A 23366-nucleotide genomic window follows, 5' to 3' on the forward strand; every position below is an offset into this window, starting at 1 on the left:
GGGCTCCTTGGAGCTGGCCGCACCATATTCACCTTCCTTTCCAGAGCAGAGTAACGGGAAGAGAGTCATAGTTCAGTAAATGTGCCAGAATAAACAAGGGAAAAACAGTCTTTCCTTCAAGTATTTGTCCTGGTGATGAGGAAGCATGTCCCATTCACACCCCTTCTAGTAACTGGGACTATCATTGTACTATAGTAATAACCCAACCCAACCCGACCAACCAACCAACCAACCAACCAACAAAAAAAAAAAAAAAAAAAAAAAAAAAAAAACAGAGAAAGGGGAGAAGGAAAGACGAGGCAAGGGAATTACAGCAGAAAAACATTTTTTCAAAATGTTCTTTTCAGAAAGCGTTGGTGGAGATACACCAGGGAGGAAAACATGTGAGTAAAAATGTAATCATTCCACTGGTAACATTGGGACATTTCCCACCTCAGCTGCAGGCAGAGAGAGGGAGTGGCTTGCTTCAGATTTCTGCACAAGAAGACAGAGGTTCTGCTTGCAGCTGAGCTCCAGGCGGGGAACCGGGAGGGAGGAGCACTTTATCCTGAGCATCCTAAGCTCAGAGCCTGTCCGGGGTGGGGGTGAAGGGCTGACACAGAAAGCCTGATGGGATCCTAGAACAAAGGAGTTAGAAACCATTAGAATAAAGTGAAATAAAAGGCAGCTCTGAATGGTGCAAATCGGGTTTGTTATTCCTGAATCTGTCCATTGAACATCACTGATGATTCCAATTTAGCAGACATGTGTTGAGTCTGGCTCTATCCTGTCCCATATTTCCTTTCATCCCAATGATGGCCAGTTAAATTGGTATTATTCCTCTTTCCTGTTACAGGTGGAAGGTGGAGAGCCTGGAGGAGCGAATGCCACAAAGTGGTAGGAGAAAGAATCGCGACCCAGACGTTCCCGGCTCTGAGTTCCAATTCTCCCATTCAAAAGGCGGCTTTCTGAAATGCCCGTATGCTCATCCAGGAGAAAAACGATTAGCCCTCTTTTGTCCTGTGAGTCAGAGGGAGGTTGGAAAGGGCTGTGGGGTCCCCCTTCCCCTCCAACTGACAGCTCTCACAGAAGAATGCCACGGGAGCCCCAGCCCTTGGGGAGAGCCAGGCTGGGGCGGGAGGCTCCCCAAGAACCGGCTCTAGCTGCCTGGGTCCCTCTGCTATCTCTTTGTACCCTGTCCCCTAGCTCCTGCCGGAGAAGCAGGCCTCATACACTGCTGCTGTTTAGGGGGGAAAGAACGTTCTCGTCTCGCCCTTTTCTGGGATGAGGTATCTGGCCCAGTGGAGGCACAGCAATCTGAACAGATTAAATTCAGATCTTGTTCATTTTACAACCTCTGCCCCGGGGCTCAAAGATTGGTTATAATTTTGGTCTTCATTTTCCAGACATTTTTATGTTCCCTCTAAGTGTAAAAAGGCAGGATGGACTTTCTAAATGATATGAGGCAAAGAGGACAGGGTACTCTGGAGAGGAAACTACCTAAGTCTCTAATGTGTCTCTTTGAGCTTCTTAGAGCAAAGAGAGCAGAGCTCCCAGACTGGGGAAAAAAAAAATCTTAAGAGGCTCTTGATAGGAAATATGCTGGCACTTGTCATCTACCCAATGGCTCCTAATCCTCTTTCATGAACTGAAATCCCCTTGAATTGGATTATAAAATTCCTCTTGGAAGAAGGCACTTCACTTAAAAACGCAAAGCCCTTGATTGAGAAAGAAAACAAACACTAATTTGAAATTTTTTGCCTTAGGAAAGCAGATGTGGGCAGAAACCTTGAAGAAACCTGGCTCCTTGCCTATTGACCTCCCTGTTCCCGGATATGTGATGAGCACTGAGGTCTCGGGGCGGAGGGCATCCCTCCCTCTGCCCTCTGCGACTCAGTCACATTTCCACGGGAGCTGCTCCTTGGACTTGTTTTTTAAAAAAATTATTTTAAGCATTCAGCAATGGGAAAAGAAAACCTTGCTTAGAAGCCAAGGGGCCCTTTTGAATGACCCATTAATTGGATCAAAGTTTCCCTCGATGCAGGAATAATTGCTTGTAACTGGCTGAAGTCTCTGACCTGGGACCGGACTGGCAAATGTCAGATGGCGACTTGGGGAGAAGACTGGAGATAAACCACTGACTGCAAATGACCAGAAGAAAGGACAAAGGACCGGGGGCAGAGGGGAGTGCACTTGCTAGAGGAACATTTTCCCGCTGGTTGCAGCTCAGATTACTCTCTTATGGACCCTCTGATCTTTTCCTGGACCCACGTCCAGCCTCTGACCTTTCTGTCCTTTCCAATTTCTCCATCCTCCAACTCTCTTTGTCTCTTGCTTGAGTTTGGCAGGAGCGTGACTCAGGATTTTGAACATTGCTCTAGGGTTAGAGGTGAGCCTGGGGCTCTGCTGTGGCTGGAGGTGGGGTCTGGGAAGAGCTGGGCCTCAGGAGCAGAAGGGGGTCCCTTATGACCCATGCCAGCACCAGGGGACTGCCTGTGGGTGCCATTAAGCTTCTCAGCACTCCGCCGGGGAACGGGGATGCACCGCTCACTGTTTGGTCACTGTGAGCTTAATACCATACAGGTTTTATTATAATTATGTCACTGCTTTAGTCGATATGCTTAGGATCTGCAAAGCTGTGGCTGTCTCTCAGGAGCCTTTGGATTACAAAGAAACAGGAATGTGAAGATCAAGGAGCAGATGGGTCAAAGGGTCTCTCTCTTTATTTCCTATGAGGATCCATGCCAGCTACCATCCAGCCTTACCCACGCTTCCTGCCCTCAGCTTGGACCCCGGCCCTGGCAGGGCTTCCTTGGTAAAGAGTGGAAATCACAAACTCATAATGACACAGCTCTCTTGCCTTATCTGGATAGGGATGAAAACATTTCTTCCTATTTCTCGAAAACTTAAAAGTCAAGCCAACAGAATTTCTAAACAAAGAGGGACTTCCAACAGAGGATTTGCTCTCATTACTGGTTCTCTTCTTTCAAAGCCTACCTGCAGCCCTTCTCTGGGGAGAGCACATAGACCTTCCTGAGACGGCTAAGGAAGCCACCTTGTCTGTGCCCTATAAGAAGGAAAACATTATATGGCAGAGCCAGGAGACTCTGGATCCTAGGCTGGGGAGAGTCCCAAGAGTTGCCAAATCTATTGGGACAAAATGGATGAGGGACCTAGGTTTAATTTCAATTTATTCATTTATTTTTAAATTTCTTTCATTCTTTTTGAATACATAATCTGTGCTCATGAGGCAAACTTTGAAAAATTCTGAAGAGTAGACAGTGAAATTTAGGTCTTTCCTCCTTTCCTGCCCCCCCAACCCTGAGTCTCTGTGGAGGCAACAGTGTGCGGGAGAGATAGGGAATAGGAGCCAGGAGTCAGGCACTCAGCTTAGAGGCCAGTAGAAGCATCTGGAAGGGTGTGAGGAGGGAGGGCTGGCCGTTGGGCAGGAACAGAAGCAGCTGGTGTGACGTTATTGTGGAGGAGGAATGAGCGGGACTTGGGGGTTGATTGGAATTGAGGAGCAGGAGCAGGGTAGAAGGTGTCAGAAATGGGAATCCCATGAATAGAGAGTCGGCTCTGGAAGGCAGATGAGAAGTCTGGCTGAAAATACAGTGGACGGATGGGGCAAGGCCAGAGTCAGGGCTCTGAAAAGTGCAAAGGAGGCAGAGAAGAGCACACCAACGAATGTTTGGTTCTCAAAGAGCAAGTAGAGTTTTGCCGGGTTTTGAAGGTCAAGTAGGGTTTATACATGGTTGGATGGAAGACGGAGGGAGGGCATTCTAGAAATGGGAACTGCAGGGTCGAAGGTCAGATCAAGGGACAATATGTTCTCAACTGGAGGGCGGGCTGTCATATCAGGATCTGCAAACAAAACAAAACAAAACAAAACAAAAAAACAAATAGAGTTGGGCCGGATTACAGACAACTTGGAAAACAATCTGGAGGTACTCGGACTTGAGATGAGACTGATGAATAAATTTGAGAAGATGAGGAAAGTAAATGAAGTGGCTTCTAAAGAGGCTGGTGTCCCATTAACTTCTCGTTTGGGCACCTCTTTGGTGACATTTCTTTATCCTTTTCTCCATAAGTTCAACCTTAGTCTTGTGCTGTGTGTGAACTTCTGCTTTTTTACCAATCCCACTATGTCCTCACTATTCATTCATATGCCTGGGCTTTCCTGTTAGAGTGTCTCTCTTATTTCTCATTTTTTTTTATTTCTGGAATCTCCAATAGTGGCAACAATATTAATTAATATTATATATTATTATATTTTGAGTACACTGTTTTAGGGGCCTTAAAATGTTGTCTCAAGCAGTCTTTTCAAACTCTATGAAGTAGGTATCTATTATTTGCCCCATTTTAGAGATGAGGAGACTAAGGCACAGAGAAGCTACTCACCCAGGGTCATATTGCTGGTAGCTAGGATTTAAGTCTGAGTGGTTGAACCACGCTGCCTACACTCTGTATTATTTTCATAACAATGATAACATTTGGGGGACATTTGAGAAGAACCAGGCATGGAGCAAAGTATTTTACATGCAATAGGTCATATAATCCCTCAACAATAAGGTAGGTCTCATTATTATTCCCATCTGGCTGATGATCAAACTGGGTTTTTGTTTTTAATTTTTAAATTTTTAAGTTTAAATTCAATTTAATTAACATATGGTGTATTATTAGTTTCAGAGGTAGAGCTTAGTGATTCATCATTTGCATATAACACCCAGTGCTCATTACAAGTGCCCTCCTTAATGCCCATTACCTGGTTGCCGCATCTCCACACCCATTGTTTTTGTTTTTTAAGATTTTTTAATTTTTATTTTTAAGTAAACTCTGCATCCAAAGGGGAGGCCCAAACTCACAACCCCAAGATCAAAAGTTACATGCTCTTCTGACTGAGCCACAGCCAGGCGCTCCAGAAACTGGGTTTCAAGCCATGTCTAAGTCACAGAGGAAGAAAGCAAAGGGCCTGGACCCATCTCCAGACTCTTAGATACGGTTCCATAGTCCCTTCCAGCACATGGTATGTGCTCCTTAGATATTTATGGAATAAATGGCTGAAATAGAGGAAGGAGGGAAGAAGGGAAGGAGGATTGGAAGAAGAAACAAAAGGAGGAAAAAGGAAAGAAAAGCATGAAGGAAATAGAGGAAAATAAATCCAACAAGGTGTAGCAATCAGTTATCTCATGAGCTTGGTTCAATGGTAATGCAAAGATTATATTATGTAAATATTTTGAAAGAGGAGTCTGAGAGTAAAAACCTCTAAATCAAAGGAAGTTTTGCAAAGGTGAAACTTCAAAACAGCACACGCCGATGGGGAAATCCTTGAAAGTAGAAAGAGCTTCCTGGAGCCCAAGTATCAGCCAGTGATTGATTTACTCCCAAAGTCCTGACACACTTCCTTGGAATAGCAAATTGTGATGAGTGTGGGTTCCTTAAAATCACCCACACACAAGAGGTACCTTTTTTTGGGAAATATTTCTTGGTATTTGGTTGTTTGTAAGGGACACCAAAAATCTCCTCTATTACCCAATGACCCGAATTGACCAACAAGATGCCTGAGAACTTGAGTAGGTTTCTTCTTTGCCGAAGGATGGTATTTGGCTTTATAGACATTGTGTGAGTGTGTGTTCCGGGTTTCTCTGTTGCTGTCTGCCTTAGTAAGGGGACGTGAAGGCAATCTGGCTGCGACATCTGTCACCCCATTGATTGCCATGGTTGATTCTGATTTGGCTGATCTGGCTCGGCAGGCGTCCCCTTCCTCCCTCACTGCTCCACGGGAGTCCCTCCTGAAGCTGTGCACTCTGTTGAAGAGGATGACCTTCCTCGGTAGAGGACGGTTCTTTGTTCTTCCGTCAAGGGTATATGAGTAGCTGCGCTCCCTGCTAGAGCCTCCAAACAAGCTCTCTAGGTTCATGTGTAGGAGAACGTAGGGTCAAGCTTCCAAGACTCCAGACACATCCAAGTGAGGCCCTGCATGTGGCAGTCTGCCTTCCAAAAAAAAAAAAAAAAAAAGAAAAGAAAGAAAGAAAAAGAAAAAAGAAAGAGAAAAGGAAGGGACAAGCATTTCTGCAGGGAACGCAGGCCTGCTGGAGGTGCTTTCCTTAGGATAATCAAGCCATGCTTGGTGGATTTTTCTACCACAGACAGGAAGACCTCAGTTCAGCATACCGAAGTAACCATATTTTCCAAACCCTAAATAGGGTCACAGCGTCTGATGGAGCACCGAGTTTTGCTTTATGAACACAGTCATGTGAACTTCTCACATGGCACAAAAATGACATCATCTGTCATTAGCCATTTTACGAATTGACTTTATGGAAGGTAAAAGGGCAGGATGTCAGGACCACCCAGGGACACAGGGACAAGTGGTCGTTGGCCCCCACCCCGGAGCCAGTGGTCTTCAAGGAGAGCAAGGTGCAGTCGCAGGGATGGTGCCTCTCTGCCCCACAGACACGGGGGGCCTCGGTGACACGGCATTGCTCACGATTCCTGTGGTTAATGAGCTCACCCTTGGGCCGCCGGCCGGTCTGCTCCCAGCTATCCTAGCTAGCTGCCAGCCTCCTGGCGGGGGCCGTGAGTCAGCCACGGGCTGTCACTCGATCCAGAGGGGCCACAGCCCTGGGGAGCCTCCCCACACCCAGAGTTGCAGGCTGCAGCCCAAGTGTAGCAGGAAGCCAGCTGGGTCCAAGCTTCCTTTCCCTTGGTGCCCGGCAGGGAAGCAGCTCCGGTGCCTGGAATCCAGAGCATTGTTAAGAAACTCCTTGTCACACCCACAGCCATCCCCGCCCCTGCTCTGGAAGGGGGACTCACTGTACACACAGGGTTTCTTTGAAGCACTCCAGAGATTTTACTGAATTAATCTCCTTTGTCCTCCACATAATTCCAGTGGAATTTGGCAGCTTTAATGGGTAGCATCTCATTCTACTTCCCTTTCTGCCTAGAAGTACACCCGCTGGCTTCTTCCTCCAAGCCCCAAAGTTTTTCTGCGCCTGGTTGTGGCTACTGGGCTGTGTGCTTAACCCTTGCAGGCCCACGCTGGGTGAGGAGGTGGGCAGGGACGTGATATGCTGGAGGCTTGCTGAGGCACGACGGCAGGAGCCTCCTCACGTCTTATCGCATCAATCTTCCCCACAGTCCTCTAAGGTAGGAGTTATTATCCACTTTCTAGGAGAAGAAACTAGGGTCAACCAAGTTTTGTAATTTGCTCAAAGTCACAAAGCTGGTGAAGGGCAGAGCACAGATCCAAACTGGAGTCCATGGGATTTTATGAAGCAGCAGAACAGGAGGCTCCTTTGGGGGAATCTCTATTCCTCACATTGTTTTTGTTTATTATTCCCAAAAATATATGTATAACTCCTCCCCAAGTCCCTCTCAACACGAGGAAACCTCACTGACTGCATGACCCTGTTTCCCAGGCATGGGGTGATTTTTGGTAATATGATGACACAGCTGCAAATGGCAGACAGGGCGCGGTCACCCGCTTGACCAGCCCGGATGATACAGCAATCCTGCAGAAAGCCGATGATCAGCACTTGCCTTTGAACGCTCGGAGTGCAGAGAATAGTCACCAGGTTTGCTCCTGGTGACCCCCTACTCCTTCACCCCCTACTGCCCCGCCCTCCCCACCTAGCTCTCCTACCCCAGCACCCAGCTTCTCCACTCTATGCTCTCGCCCCAACAATCTTTCTACTAGAGCTTTCTAATCCAAGGTGGACTCACATAGCATCATCTTCTGTTTAAAAACTGCCGTATGATCCAGCAATTTCAGTCTGGGTATACATCCAAAGGAAATGAAATCAGTCTCCTGAAGACATATCTGTACTCTCATGCTCATGAGCCACAACAGCCAAGAGATGGAAACAACCCAGATGTCCATCAAAGGATGAATGGAAAAAGGACATGTGGTATGTACCCAGAATGGATTATCATTTGGCCCTAAGAAAGAAGAGAATTCCGTCATTTGTGGCAACACAGGTGGACCTGGAGGACATTATGCTAAGTGAACTAAGCCAGACACAGAAAGATAAATCCTGTGTGATCTCACTGATAGGTGGAACCTGAAAGAGTGGAAGTCACGGAGTAGAATGGTGGTCGCCAGGGGTTTGGTGGGAGCGGGGGAAGAAAGAAGGTGGGAGCAGTGCAGGGCGATGTTGGTTAGAGAGTATGAACTTTCAGTTACAAGGTGAACAGGTCCTGGGGATCTAATGTACACCATGGTGACCACGATTAGATTCCATATATTATACTTGAATATATATATATATATATTTCCATATATATGGAATAAAATATATCCCATATATATTTCCTAAGAGGGTCAATTTTGAGCAGTCTCACCACAGGGAGAGAAAAAGGTAACTCTGTGAGGAGATGGGTATACTAACCAGCTTGATTGTGGCGATCATTTCCCAAGTGTAGCAAAGCATCACATTGTACAACTTTAATATATCCATTTTTTTGTCAATTATATCTCAATAAACCTTCTATGGCTCTACAGTTTCCTTCTAGGCACCAGATTTAAGATGCTGCAGAATCTGTCGCAGTCCCTAACTGGGCAGCAAGTATTTAGGCCTCTAAGGTGTTGTTGGTGTTATTCCTCCTACCTGGAAAATCCTCCCCTCCTGCTCTGAGTGGGAACCTCCTTCCAGCGCTAGCTCAAACACGACTTCCTACAAGAAGACATGCGCTCTCCATAGCCCATTGTGGGGTGCTAGCCTGCTCCTGTCACCCTGAATTAGTGTCTGTCTTCTCCAGTAGGCCTGCAGCCCTCCACAACCGTGGCAGGATTCGCTGGCGTGTTGCACTCGGGCCTGAACCATGTAGCGAGTAATTTGCACTATTTATAGTAAAAGCACCAAAGTTGTCGAAGGAACTGCTTTTGTTATAAATTGGAGTGGGTTCAAGGTTATTCTTATAACAATGTCATTTTTGCTCACTTGCATGCTTTCCAGAACAGACGAGAAAGGGGTGGGGTTGCACGTAGCTTTGGTGATAATTGTTCCAAGTGTGAAAGAAGAACAAAGAGAAAGGGTCAACAGATCTCGAGGTACGTTAGTGGGCTGTGGCGAATCTGTGGCACATGTAGGGGTGCGTGTCTGCGTGTGCAATTTATCATTTATGCATGTGTGTGGCCACAGGCGTGTGTGGGGGCAGGGTGCTTTATATATTCATGCTAAAAAATATCTGGAGGCGAGAGCAACAATTATTTCCACCAGATTGAAGGTTAACTGTGATCAAGATGGAACAACGTAGAAAATACTCGATGTAATGTTAAAAGGGAAAAAATGAAGATCTCAAACTACTGGACAGGACAGGTACCCGACAAGTCAAGGCCATCCTGGCAGGACGGCAAGCTAAGAGACGCATGAGCTGTGACTTGTGAGATGATAAGCTCTGAGGTGAGGTTGATTTCCTCCAGTGGTTTGAGCGCTCTCTTTATCTTGTAGGTCCATCTTCTGACCACGGTGTGTGGCCCGCAATGCTGTGGCTGTTAGCCCACCTAGCTTGATGCTCCTAGAGTTTTGGGGGGTAAGAGACCACCCCCTCTACCGTCCATAGACCTTGTGCCCACTCTCCTCAAAAAGGTGTTTGATACAGAATCCTCCATGTTCCCCTTTTACTGTCAGTAACCCAAGTATAAGTAATCTGGTCATCCTTTTGCTGATGTTTCCAGTCTTTCTACCATGTCCTGGACCTCCTTGCCTTTGACCTGGCCCCTGACCCTCTAACTCCTATGACTGAGCCCTCTGGAATTGCTTGTTCCACCACCAGCAAACCACAGGACATCTCCCTCTCTTTCTCCCAGTGCTCCCTCCCATTCCCTCATTACGCAGGCTGACTCGCCCCAAGGACACCACACACCTCGTACCCCTCTCCAGTCATGGTTGTTCATCCTCCACACCCAGTCCTAGGGGTGGAAGGTGCTGTTGCTGTCCTTGTTCCCAAATGCTGTGGGAACAAGGGCCATGCTGTTGAGCAACCCTGCTCCCGGGATTCCCTGCCACGTTGCCACCGCATCCTAACTGCCATCATCCCCTTCATCCACTGAAGATGTGGGCACCTGCCTCATCACCTTTCTTTACTGTCCCATCTCTGCTTTCAACCTGGTTGACTTCAGTATCCGTGGCGGGGGTGGGGGTGGGGCGGGGGGGGCTCATTCAACACTACTAAGCTCCTCTAAAGAGTTGTCTCTACTTACTGTCTCTATTATCCTTATTCCCCTCCCTCCCCACAGCCATTCCAAGCAGGATGCTGGCCCTGCATGCCACCAAAGCAGCTCCAGTTTAGGTCTCCAGTGACCCCCATGTCATCAAATCCAAGGGACATCTACCCAGTCTCATCTTACTTGTCCTCTCAGCAGTGACTGACACTGTTGACTATTCACTCCTTCTGGAAACACCCTTCCCTCGGCTTTAAAGACAAACTATTCTCCTCGGTTCTTCCCTGATTACCCTGTATCTTCCACAGACCTACCCTTCCCATTCTCACTGTCAAGTGCTATGTCCCTCCCTCCTTCTCTCTCTACGATCTCTTCCTAGGTGATTGCATCCTTACCCACAGCTTCAGCTCTCTGTGGAGAACATGGACGTTTCTATCTCCACCCTCAGCCTCTTCTCTGAATTCATGGCCCAGAGAACCAACTCTTGACTAGAGGGAGAGAGGCAGAGGCAGAGGGTGAAGCAGGTTCCCTTTGGGGAGCCTGATACGGGACTGGATCCCAGGACCCTGGGATCATGACCTGAGCCAAAGGCAGATGCTCAACCACTCAGTCACCCAGGTTCCCCTTGACTTGGCATTTCCATGTGGAAGTCTCCAAGGCAACTAGACCTCAACAGGCTCCAAGACAAACCTTGTCTCCCTGACACGCCTGGTCCTTTTGGTGTTCTCTGGCTTAGAGAGCAGCAGCACCATCCATCTAGTTGTACAAGCCAGAAACCTAAGACTCATTCCTGGCATCTCCTTATCTTACACACGCTATCTGCAATTTATCACCAAGGACTATTTCTGTTCTCTTGTCAAAATTTCTCAAATCCATCTACTGCTCTTCATCTCCAACTCAACACCTTAGTTCAAGTCAGCATTGCCATGTGCCGGGCCTATGGGTAGAGTCTGGGCTATCCCATATTTATTCTGTGTCTCTCCAGTCATCTTCACAGAGCACCTATAGACATCTTTGTGAAATAGTCACCTTATGTCATCCTCTGCTTAAAATCCATGATGACTTCCCATCTTTTTAGGACAATGACAAAATCATGAATGTGGCCTGCAGGTTTCCTTTCATCTTTCCCCTCACCTCATTTATTCTTTCCCTCTAGCCTTCTTTCCCCTCCTTATTCTCCCTTGTTCACCTTTGCCCCTGGGCCTTTGCCCAGCAATTCCCTTTGCCTGAAACATTCTCCATGCCCTTGGCTTAGTTAACTTCTTACACTTCACACATTAGCGCAAGCATCACTTCCTGGGGGAAAATCTCCCCTGACCTCCAAAAAGGCCACATTTCCCTTTAATAAAGTTTCATAACATCAAGTGTGTACTTCTTCCTGGCACTAGTAACAATAGACAGTTACGTGTGTGTCATTATATGAGTAGTGGCTCTGTCCTGACATTAAAGTTTTGTGGGGGAAAGGAATCATGTCTGATGTTGATCAACATTAAATCTCTAGCACATAATATAGAACATGAGCACCCAGTTAAAATAACAGCTTTAATCACTATTTTTATAGCCTTATTCTTTTACAATAGCAGCTATAACCACTTGCCACATTTGAATTTATTTGTTTCCCAGTTACTAGATTGAAAGTTCCACAAGGGCAGAGACTTTGTTACATATTTTATTGCTAGCACCTGACACAGGGCCTAGCATGTGGTAGTCACTCCACCAGGATTTTTGCATAAACACTAAGTGATTAATAAATGTCTGTTGACGGAATAAATGTACGTTGCACAATAACAAAATAACCACCCTCCTCAGCAACAGTATGGGATTCAATTAACCCATCTAGCTATTACGTACTTGCAGCGCGTCTATATTTGCCATAAATAAATCCACTCCGTGAAATTATAATGGTAACTACCGAATTTACCGAAATAACTGCCTTATCCTAATTAAGATATTAATTGAACATTTACTATATTCAGCGGTCACTTGTTTATTTGCTTATCTACCACGAAAAGAATTGCCTCCAGAAAAGGAACTTCAGATAATGTTAAATATCCCATGCATAATTGCAGAGTAATATTTTAAGTAACTCTTGAGTTATTCCTTGCCTCCTCCAGGCTGTGTTGTCCTTTTCACGGGCACTGCCAATAGCCCTTCCAAAGGGTTTTACCAGTATTCGCAACCCCTGGTGGAAATGGAAATGCTGCTCATCCCTCCCCCCACCCCCCAGCCCAGAACAGGGTTTGCAGAGAACAAAAGCTGCCATCGTGAGGGTGGCTTGAAGAAGCTGGAACCCACAGGTGGGAAGGCCAGATATCTAGGAGCTGAAATCCTAGAGGCGACCACTGATGTCTGCCTTCAAGTCTGGTGCCACAGTGGGGCAGCGAAAAGAGAGAGGCTCAGGATACATGCTCCCACCTTCCCCGAGTCTCCAAAACCTTACCTGTCAGGCTTCCTGCCGAGGTGGTCGAAGAAATCTTGGTCCCTTGCGCCACCTGCTGTCCAGGTTAGGGTAGGGCCTGCCGATGTCCGGGCCTCCGGATTTTTGTTCCAGGCGATTCCTACCCAGTTCTCCCCCGGAGCCTGACTTTCTCCTCTCCTCCCACAGCACAACCTTCGGGGGTGTGGATGGACACCAAGGCATGGCTTGGAGGGTGCCTTGGGGAAACGGGCTCAGAGCTCCTCTGGCAATGTTTTAGGTTAATTGTTCAAGTGAGCCTGCTGTTATGCTGTTAGGTGCTGAGCGGGCCCTGCAGTAACAGGGGTGCTTGAGATGTGATTTTTCTCCCCAAGGAAGTCACAGTCTAGAGGGAGTGTCAGGCACGCAGACGAATAATTAAAATGCCAGGGTATTTTAATGCCAGGGTAGAGACCATAGGAACCATAGGGAGACAGTACGTGCCCCGTGGAATCCGTGGAATCCTGAGGCCTTTAGAGAGGAGATGAGCTTTACCTGCGCTCGAGGGCAGGCCGGGGCTCCCAGGTGGGAAAGAGGACCTCTCAGGCAGACCAGGTGGCAGGGACGCCTAGCTGGAGCCGGCAGTTAAGGCCCCGACTCTTGGTTTCGGCTTGGCCCAGTCTGGAGATGAAGCCCCATGCTGGGCTCCGCAGAGTCTGCTCGAGATCTCTCTCTCTCTCCCTCTGCCCCTCCTGCTGTCATGTTCTTTCTCAAATAAATAAATCTTTAAAAAACGACAACAACAACAACTAGCAAATTGCAAAATTGGGGAGGCTGAGGCATCTCCAGCCTGTTCTGGGAGCAGCTAGTAGTTGATAACTCCTATTAGCAGTTCGTTAGAGATCCTTTTAGGCCTTTTTTTTTTAAGATTTTATTTATTTATTCATGAGAGACACAGACACAGAGGCAGAGACACAGGCAGAGGGAGAAGCAGGCTCCATGCAGGGATGCAGGGAGCCCAATGCAGGACTCGATCCCAGGCCTTCAGGATCACGCCCTGGGCGAAAGGCAGGCGCTAAACTGCTGAGCCACCTGGGCTGCCCCGTTTAAGGCCTTTTTGAGATGCTGTTTTACGTGTATATTTGTGGATGGATACTCGTGTGTGTCTATGGCTACTTTCAGGTCTCTAAACATCATATTTTAGACATCTCTCCAGGTTGGTGATTCAAGACCTAGAGCTCATTCCTTTATCTCCTGCACAGTGTTCCACTGTGTGGATCTACCATATCCCCGTTTAGTGGTCATTTGAGGTGGTTTGCAGTTTTTCACCTTGTACATCTCTCTTTACGGACATGTGCAGGGATTTCCTCGGGGGAAGTTGCTGAGCCAAAGGGTAACTACACTTACATTTTTATCTGCTGTTACTTAATGACCTTTTAAAAAGGCTCTACCCGTGTATACTCCTTTTAGAGTAGCTGAAGGAAGTCATGGAAGCTAGCGAGCCCTTCAAATTTTTCCGTCTGGTTTAATCCATGCGCATGTTTTGCTCCCTAAAATAGTGATCCTGACAATAATCCTACAGGCATGGAGCGATCTGCTTTTTACAGGGCCCTCGCTCCTGCCTTCTAATGCTGCTGGTTTTGTCCCCATTTTATAGATGATGAGGAACCGAAGCTCAGAGGAGTTGGGGGTCTCGTCCAGAGCCCCGGAGAGTCAGAACCAGAACTAGAACTCAGGCCTCCAGAATCCAAAAGCACTTTCTACTACTCTGTTGCTAGGCAACCCTTCTCCCTTTCGATTCTTGTGCCAATGCTACTTGTTGCCATGGTACTGCTGGGACAAGGAGCAGTACATTGTAATTAAGCAGCGAGCTAGAATCTTGGCTCCTTGCAGAAAGGGGTCTTTATGCCCCAAGTATGGGTGGCCGGAGAGGGGCAGTTGGATGGGACTGGTCAGTTATCATGTGAGTTTTGTGGGGGGCAGATGTCTGTCTTCACCTCTGTCCACTTGAAGCCACATGTGCCCAGAGATGCCTGGGCAGGAGTGCCGTGTTGTCACGAATCAGCGTCTAAGTTCAGTGTGTGCCTTCTCTGCTCAGTCTAGGAGGACTAGGGGCGTCACTGGTAAGCAGCACCATGCTGGCGTCGGACCTGAGTTCAAAACCTGTGAGTTACCCACATTTTCTGAACCTCAGTTTCCTCATCTGAAAGGAGTCAGTGCCCACCCCATCAGGTCCTATATGCAGATGGCATGAGCTGAGGGACACCAATCACTTAGCCAAATGCCCACCATTCGTTACGGCTTGTGAAGCACCCAGTCTATGTAGCTAATGTGGGTGTTGTGGTTTTTCTTATCCACCCACCCGGTCCTCTTTGCAGTAGTCAAAGGAGTTCCAAAACATCTCTAGTATTCCATCACTCAGCACCGAGGTGAAGGAGTACAAAAGCTCATCATGTTCTTGTCTTTAAGAACAGTCATAAACAGGTTTTCAAAAGATTTGATGTAGTGAAGTTCTGTGCCTCAGAAACGCGTTATCTGCCCCAGGAATGAGTCATCTGTAGTAGGAGGAAAAGTGAAACTGTTTTTCAAAGACGGCACAATGGAAATTGCACAATTCAAATTACTGCAATTGCCTTTTCAGCTGAATCCAAGGAAATTTTTTTTCTTGAATTCATTCACTTGACTTTTTGAACGCCTATTATGTCAGGCTCCATGCAAAGGGTGGAAAGATGAATAGAACGCGGCCCTTGCCCCAGGGAGCTCGAGGATTAGCAGGGGAGACAGGCATTTAAAATAATTACAGCAATGTGATAGCTGTGATGGGGTCTGTGGATGGTGTCGAGGGACATGAGCAGGAAGGCCTCCCCGGGGGGGCTGGGCTGGGCTGGGGCAGTGTCAGGAAAGCCTTCCCGGACCTCGGACCTCGAAGCAGCTGAGCCAGCAGACAGGGGGGCAAAGGCACTTAGTCGGAGAATAAGAAGGGGAAGCGGGAGAGAGCGTGGTGTGTTCAGACTGGGGCACAGGCTGCTGCAGGGTGCGCTGGCGACAGAGGTGCAAGAGACAAGTGTCTGCACCCCATGCCTCTGCGGTGGTCAGGCTTGGCCCTGCGCTGCACAACTCAGCGCCTCCTAGGAGCCCCCCTGCCCACTCCCCTTCTTGTATGCTCATGGCTCCAGGCCTGAGCCCCTTGTCCTAACCTCTGCTGTGTAAGCACAGAAATGAACTGATTTTGCCCCAGGAGGAATCTGAATGTCACCCCCAGGCAGCCAGGAGGTGTCTCCATCGTGAAGAGCACTGATTGCCTTTCCGAAGCTGTTTCCCCTCGGGGGCAGGGGGTGGTGGTGGTGCATGTGTTAGCTTCTAGACCTTGGGTGAGAGAAAGGCCTCAAGTTTTCAGGTGAGGCGGAGCAAATGCCACTGCTGGCCTGTCACTGACCTGGGAGGAAAAGACGTGGGCCATCCACACATGTGGTTTCTGTGGGGTCCCAGCTGTACCTGAGGATGAGGCTGCAATTTTCTGTTCTTCCAAACCTCTGGTTAGGAGGAGAGTACCAAGTTGCCTTTCATCATTTCTCCTGGGACATCGAATCAGCCAGCTACTCCTCTACAGAGTTCTCCTCGCTGGTGCAGGGCTCTTCCTTAGAATGGCACTGTCTGCTCCGTGGGTGTAGTTCCAGGGGGCTTATGGGCACATCCACGGTGAACTGTCCCAGACAGAGAAGGACAGATGCCCGTGTGTGGCTGCTGGTCTGGCTAGCCATCGGGATGCCTCACCGCATGAACCCACCTGGCAAGGGCCAGTCTGTGGACTACGTGACTCACGGGGATGCCATGCCCAGGGACTGGAGTGTGAATGTCACCTGCTGGAGTCGTGACACCCCGAGGGGTCACCCATCAAGGCTGAGAAAGTACATCTGCATGTGCATGTGGGCAGAGTGGGGACAGGAGTATAGGAATACAGCGGGGCCACAGACACCCTCGCCGTGGTGCCTGCGTAGCCAGTGGAAGGCTTTGGGACACCAAGGACTGTGCTGAGCAGACTTCATGTCCTAACACCTGTATTTCCAGCCCATGAGGAATCGCTTTCGAATTCTGTTGAGTCTGGATGGATTCAAGGGCATGAAGTTTATCACAATCATCCTCATATTTCACCTCGGCTGGATGGACGCTCAGTTCTTGTCTCCTTCCTGGAGCTCCTAGTCCAGAATAAGATAAACCGAGGAACTGCCCTTCTCCTGCCCCCTCACTATGTACAGAATGCATCTTCCTGCTAAATAACCTATTATGAATGTTTTCCTGAATGTATTAGTGAATAGTGTTAGTGAACATTGTCTCATGCTTTGGAAAGCCCCCTGTCAGACAAACGTATGGGGGGAAGGCGCAAAGAAAACCCAAAGTCCTGTTGCACAAACTAGAAGGAGTTTGGTGAAATTCCACAGTGGCTCTCCTGCTGCTGGCTGTAGGATTGTGGGCCAATTGTGAAAGTGTCCATTTTCCCAAATGGGTCTAACGGTAGCGCTGATCTTAAGCTTGTTTCCAAAATTAATGAGATAAAAACACGTGTGAAATACTTAGCCCTTTTCCTTGTATAAGTCAGCTCTCAGGAATATGAGCAATCGTGGTATTGCTTCCCTTTTATGGACAAAGCGTCTGAGCACTTTTTTTTTTTTTTTTAGATTTTATTTATTTATTCATGAAAGACACAGGGAGAAAGGCAGAGACATAGGCAGAGGGAGAAGCAGGCCTCCCGCAAGGAGCCCAATGCGGGACCCGGTCCCAGACCAGGGATCGTGCCCTCAGCCAAAGGCAGAAGCTCAACTGCTGAGCCACCCAGGCATCCCTCATTTTTTTTTTTAAGATTTTATGTATTTATTCTTGTATTAGAACAGAGGCAGAGATACAGGCGGAGGGAGAAGCCTGATGTGGGACTCAATCCCAGGACTCCAGTATCCCTACTTGAGCCAAATGGCAGATAGATACTCAACCACTGAGCCACCCAGGTGCCCCACGTCTGAGCATTTCTAAGAAGGGAATCAAACACGAGCACGATCTGGGGCGGTGGCCACCATCACCGAGCACAATCCAGGCTCTGCACTCACTAACCAGATACACACACACCCCCACCCCACCCCACCCCATCTCTGATTTCAGAAAAGTGCAGATTCCAGTGAATAACCACTTGTTCATACAAAGCCAGGAGTGGCGTCATTGTGGGTGGCATTTCTCAACTGTCTGAGAGATCATGGGTCAGACCAAACCTTGCTTTTCCACTCTTTTCTGCATGGGAAGACCCATCAGTTGTGGAAATTTTTTTTTAAAGATTTTATTCATTTATTCATGAGACACACACAGAGAGGCAGAGACACACGCAGAGGGAGAAGCAGGCTCCACGCAGGGAGCCCAATGCGGGACCCGATCCTATGACTCTAGGATCATGCCCTGGGCCAAAGGCAGGAGCCAAACCACTGAGCCACCCAGGGATCCCAGCTGTGGAAATTCTGACCATAAGTTTAGCCCCGCACTAATAGGAGGGGTGGGAGATGGGAAGGCATACCCTATTTCCTGTCTGAGATCTAAGCAAAGGGCTTTTATTTTAAGGCCCTGAAGGTCAAGAAAGCTTTCTCTGAACCACTCTCTTGGGTTGGAGAGGTTGGAGGCGACCTCTTCCTGTTGTGTCCAAGATTGCGAATCTGAGAAACCACCAAGGAGCCAACACCAATGCAAGTACACGAGGGTTTATTTACAAGCTCAAGCTTGGGTCCAAGTATACCCGACACAGCGGAGCAGGAGCTTGGACTCTGAAGTGGGTTACAACTGGGTTTTTTATGGGCTGGTCTAGGGGATCTTCAGAAGGGGTGGAGGAATTTTTTCCATTCCAATATGGGGGAAAGGGTGGGGGAGTTTCTTAAGATCTGATATGGGATTCTCTGCCGAGGGCATTCTGAGATTTATTGTCTTTCTGATAAGGGATTCCCTGCCAAGGACAATCTGCAGTTTTTCCTGTAAAGTTCAGCTCTTATTCCCAGGGGCCTAAGATGGCTGTACTTGTGCTAATGCTAAACTTGAGGTGGAATGGCCTTAATTTTTCTCGGCCTCCACACTTCCTACTGCCAGGACGGCTATGCTAGATGGTCTATTGGCTGCTGACCGCCACTCCCCATTTTAGCTACTCTACCTTGTTCTGTGAGGGCTGGAAGCCTAGGCTCTAGAATATTCCAGAATCCCTTGCCAGGGTTCTGTGTCAGACTCCACTCACCAGAGGTACTTGCGCAAGATCTGGAATGTGGAAGGTAGGTGGAGGCCATTGTGTTGTTCCCCTGGCAGTAGGATCAGGCGTGTGGCTTTCGCAGATGTGAGGCATTTGGGAGGCCCAGGCTGGCCTCTGGGGACCCCTGACCCCGGGGCTGCAGCCAGCTGGATCCCTGCTGGCTTCCTCTGCCTGCCGTGATTTCCTGCTTCTGAGACCCAGAAGGAAGTCTCGGAGCTAGCCATGGCTTTCCAGACTTTGGTTCCTTCAGCCCCCTTGGGCTGTTCAGCAAGCATCCAATTCTCTGGACTGAATCCCTTTCGCTTAAAATATCCAGAAAAGTATTTCTAGATCCCTGAGCAGTGGAAAGTGGCTAGCTAGAAAAGTCTTACTGGCTGGACTGAGAACTCAGGACTTTGTATTTTTCCTGCATTACCGAGGGCTCGCGGAGGTAGTTGAGACAAATGTGTGATCCTCGAGCCTTGCTTCTGCCCCGATGACCTAAAACTGTGCTTTATTTCCAGGAAGTAAAAACAGAAACCGCAGGTCCCTCCTCCCAAAGATAGAGCCTCATGCTTTCTATCAGTTTGAAACATGTTTTAAACATGCACATATCGACTAGGAAACGAATGCTCTGTGAACTACTATGATTTCATAATCACCTCATCCAACCCAGTACTAATATCATTTGGGGAAAAAGCTTCATTTAATTTTATGCATAAAGCTCATTATAAATGTAAGACCAGTTATAGAAATGAAACAAAAAAAAAAACACCCCTGTATTTTAAACATCCCAACAAATCAAGTTGTTTTGATTTTCTTGTTCCTGCTTGTCTTATCCACAGGCCTACGTAATTTCGTGTATTACTAGCTATTGTACTATTGTGAAAACACAGTTTATCGTCTGCTTTTTGCACTTAAACGGTGAGTTCATATAATTTCCATTTTGCTCCACAGACGTCCTAATTGTCATGTTTAATTACTTCCTAATCTTTAGTTGAGTGAATTGATCATAATTTACTAACCTTTTCCCCCACGGCTGAATATTTAGGCAGGTTCTAATTATTTTGTTAGTATGCTTACTGCTTCAATGAACATCTTTTTTGCTTCTGTTGCTTAATCTCAGGATAAATTCCCATGAGTAGAATTTCTAGTCCAAGAAGCCTAATTTACACGTCTGGAACGGATTTCCACTCTCTGCTCACCTCATCGCCCTAGATTTTATGCTCGATTAGTTACCTGGATAGGCCAGAAGGAAAATGGGAGGAGTTGGAGAGCCTGGAGTTCTTCTAACGCCAAGCTGAGACTGGGAAGAGACTCCAGGATCCGGGAAGACACTGCCGTAACCGCAGTGTCTGAATTGGACAGAAGTAGCAGCAAAGAGCCCCCCACATTTTACGTAATGAATACATCTGTCACTGAGGCATAGGCATTATATTATATATATCATTTTATATGATATATAAAATATATATAATATGATATATATCATAAGATATATTTATATCATCAATAAATTTATATCATAAATTTATATTATATATCATGTTATATGATATATAATGTATAAAATATATATCATATGATATAATCATTTTATATGATATATATATATGATATATATTATATATATAGATATATCACATTCTCTTTATCCATTCATCTATTGATGGACACTTAGGTTGCTCTCATATTTTGCCTATTGTAAATAATGCTGCAATAAACACAAGGGTGCATATAATCTTTTCAAATTAGTGTTTTTGTGTGTGTGTGGTTTTTTTTTTTTTTTTTTTTTTTTGGTAAATAACCAGTAGTGCAATTACTGGATTATAGTTCTATTTTTAGCTTTTCAAGGAAAATCCATAGTTTCCACAGTGGCTGCACCAGTTTACATTCCCACCAACAGTGCAAGAGGATTTCTACATCCTCCCCAACACTTGTTGTTTCTTATGTTTTTGATTTTAGCTATTATGACAGATGTGGGGTTATATCTCAGTGTAGGTTTGCATTTCCCTGGTGATGAGTGATGTTGAGCATCTTCACATGTGTCTGTTGGCCATATGCATATCTTCTCTGGAGAAATGTCTGTTCATGTCATCTGGCCATTTTTACATTGGATTATTTGGGTTTTTTTGGCTGTTGAGTTGTAGAAGTTTTTTATATATTTTGGATACTAACCATTTATCAGATATGTCATTTGCAAATATCTTTTCCTATTCAGTAGGTTGTCTTTTAGTTTGGTTGGTTGTTTCCTTTACCGTGCAGAAGCCTTTTATTTTAATGAAGTCCCAATAGTTTATTTTTGCTTTTATTTCCCTTGCCTGAGGACTCATATCTAGAAAAATGTTGCTGTAGCCCATGTCAGAGAAATTGCTGCCTGTGCTCTCTTCCAGGATTTTTATAGTTTCAGGTCTCACATTTGGTTCTTTAATCCATTTTGAGTTAATTTTTGTGTATGTTGTAAGAAAGTGGTCTGTTTCATTCTTTTGCAAGTAGCTGTCCAATTTTCCCAGCACCATTTGTCGAAGAGATTGTCTTTTTCCCATTGCATATTCTTGTCTCTTTTGTTGACAGATGCAGTTTTAAGCAAAGGCCACAGGATCACACAGTTCCTGTGATTTTTTTCCCTCCCCCATAGTCAACACAGGAAGAGGAACAAAGGAGTCACTTTTTATTCTTTCCTGGATTTCAGGGGAAGCAGACACTAGTAATATTACTCACTAACCTCCTACTCCTTTTCTTTCTCTCTGTGCAGCCTGGTTCCTTCAGCTCTTAAATTTCATCAACTCATTCAGTCTCCAAGTCTTTGGCCCCATTTTTCCAGTGTCCTAATCACAGTCCTTCTTTCCTGATTTATTGGATGTTCATCATGTGCTGTGGATGTGTCATCATGGTCACTGTGTTAAGAACTTTGTACATGTAATGGGAAGAAAAAAATATTGCTGTAGTTTGAGCTTGTCAACCTAGAAAAGTGGCAGAAACTCATTAAGGGACAAACATTCTTTTTGTTAGGGACACACCTTAATGGATTTGTTTGGCTGTAAATGCAGAAGCTTCACAGAGGAGAATCAAACTTAGAAGAGCTTTAGCAACAAACAAAAAAAATAAATATTTCAGTCCTGGCTGTACTTTAAAATTAGCTGGGTGGAGGGGAGGGGAAGGCGCCTGGGTGGTTCAGTCGGGTTAAGTGTCTGCCTTTGGCTCAGGTCATGATCCCAGGGTCCTGGGATGGAGCTCCTCCCTGCAGGGCTCCCTGCTCAGCGGGGAGCCTGCTTCTCTCTCTTCCTCTGTGACTCTCCCTGCTTCTGCTCTCTAGCTCTCGAATAAATAAATAAGACCTTTTAAAAATAAAAAATAAAATGAAAATTACCTGGGGGGATTGTGACTTTTAAGACTTTAAAAAATAAATAAAAAAACTTGAAATCTAATGTACTTACAGAAAATTATACAAGTATGTGTACAGCTTGATGGATTTTCAAGTGAGCCTGTCCATGTAATCATCACTCAGATAAAGAAAGTAGGTATTAACGGTATCCAGAAGTCACTTGTTCAAGTCCCCTCCTTGAACAACACTACTCCTCCACGGTAGCCACTATCCCAATCTCTAACACCATAGTTTCGTTTTGCCTGCTTTTGAATTTTATGAAAATGGAATCGTAAAGTATGTACCCTTTCTTGTCGGACTTCACTTTTTCAACACTACTTTTGTGAGAATCCGTCACGTTGATACACGTAGCAGTTTTATTCATGTACAGCATGAATATAGCAAGAATGTATGTAGTATGGATATTCCCCAATATTTTCATCCACATCTGTGTTGTTTTCCAGTGTTGGCTATTTTTCATATTGCTGTTTTGAACACTTTTAAAAAGTGCTTAAATTGTGGAAAAATATAAATAACATAAAAATTGCTAGCGTAACCACTTTAAGTGTATAATTCAGTGGCATTAATTACATTCACTATCTACTATCTACTTCCAGAACATTCTTTCTTTATAACAACTTTATTGAGATTAATTCACATACCATACAATTAACCTATTTAAAGTGTAAACTTCAGTGGTTTTTAGCATATTCACAGAGTTGTGAATCATCCCCACAATCAATTTTAGAACATTTTTATCACCCCCAAAAGCAGTCACTCCATTTCTGCCTATCACCCCCTCCCCCCACCCACGTGTCTTCCTTATGCAACCACTAACCTATTTTCCTTCTCTCTGGATGTATAAATGTTCCTATTCTGGACACTTCGTGTAAATAGAATTATATATTATTAGGTCCTTTGTGACTGGCTTCTTTCCCTTGGCGTAACATTCTTAGGTTCATCCATGCTACAGCATGAATCAGTACTTCCTTCCTTTTTATCACTGAATCATATTCCACTGTATGGATATAAACATTTTATTTATTCATTCATCAGTTGATGGACATTTTACAGATGTAGATGATAAGACCTTGAAAGTCAGTTCATTTTATAACAATAGATTAGAAAAAATAATCCCCCCACCCATTCATACCTGTCCCCAGGGATCTGCAGAGAGAGGGCACCCTTTGAAGGAGTTGGGGCACTTTGTAGACTA

The sequence above is a fragment of the Nyctereutes procyonoides genome, unplaced genomic scaffold (assembly GCF_905146905.1).
Source record: "Nyctereutes procyonoides isolate TBG_1078 unplaced genomic scaffold, NYPRO_anot_genome, whole genome shotgun sequence".
NCBI classification, from domain to species: Eukaryota; Metazoa; Chordata; class Mammalia; order Carnivora; family Canidae; genus Nyctereutes; species Nyctereutes procyonoides.